We start from the raw sequence: 1,146 nt of genomic DNA, 5'->3' as shown, positions 1-1,146 counted from the left end.
TGTCCTATATTTTGGCAATGTATTTGATTTATTGAAACACTCTGAGGTTGTTCTTATCTCAAAAATGTTCTTGAGGCTGTTCCAGGAAACCCTTATTTCAAAAATGTTCCTGGAACAGTCCTCAGTTGGGAGGGGATCGAACTCTGAGTTGAAGAGTTCAAAAATGTATTCTGGGGTGAAGAGTTCAGGAGTGTTCCGGGAACTATCCCCAGATGGGAGGGGTAAGAGGACCTTGAGTTAAAGAGTTCATGGAGAGTTCAGTTTTTCCTCTTTCAAGACAAGGAAGCTCTGGATTATCTGACCAGAGTTGAAGTGACAGAATTTGAAGACATTAAATCAGGTTACAGAATAGATTTTTATTTTGATGAAAATCCTTACTTTGAAAATAAAAGTTTTCTCCAAAGACTTTCATCTGAATGAGAGTGGCAGTGACCCATCTTCAAAGTCTTCAAAGTCCACCGAAATCAAATAGAAATCTAGATTTGACAAAATGCTCAACTCAAACGCAGAATAAGGTCAGCAGGAAGAGGCCACCCGAAGAACCCAGAGAGCTTCTTTACCTGGTTAACTAACCATTCTGACGCAGGTGCTCACGTGTTAGGAGAAGTCATCAAAGATGATACTTGACCAAATTCCTTGCAATAGTATTTGGTTCCAGATATGGATGATAAACAAAGAGAGGCAGAAGATAATGATGATGAGGAGGAGGTAGGATTGGAAGATATTGATGAAGCAGGAGATAAGGATGAAGGTGAAGAAGATGAAGATGAAGATGAAGGGGAGGAAGGCAAGGCAGAAGAAGGCTAGGATGGTGAGCACAGAAGATTGATGGATTCCAACCTTCTTTATTTTTGTTTTCTTTATTTAATTCTCTCCAGTCCCTGGGAGCAAGTTTGCAGTCTTTTTCTCCCCTGTCTCCCTGTGCCCTGTTTTTGAGGTCTCAACATCATTTGAAGTCTCAACAAATTTGAGGGGAAGTATCTTGAGCAAAATACAACAGGAAAAAAAACCCTCCACATTTCAATTCTAAATTCATTTTTATCCTTTCTTGTGTCAAAAACTGTGGATTCAACATCACCACCATGCTCTGTGGGAAAAAAGAAAAGCCCTCCAATATCCCTGGCTCTGCTGAAGACTCAAGGGTGC

The 1,146-nt window shown here is 40.3% G+C and overlaps 1 pseudogene; it reads left to right on the top strand.

Moving 5' to 3' along the window:
* Positions 1-807, top strand: part of LOC110306574 — a 7,068-nt pseudogene extending 6,261 nt beyond the window's left edge.
* The last annotated feature ends 339 nt before the right edge of the window (positions 808-1,146 follow it).

The sequence above is a fragment of the Mus caroli genome, chromosome 12 (assembly GCF_900094665.2).
Source record: "Mus caroli chromosome 12, CAROLI_EIJ_v1.1, whole genome shotgun sequence".
Lineage (NCBI taxonomy): Eukaryota > Metazoa > Chordata > Mammalia > Rodentia > Muridae > Mus > Mus caroli.
Note: the sequence above shows the minus strand (reverse complement) of the source record. Positions and strands in the feature narration are given on the sequence as shown.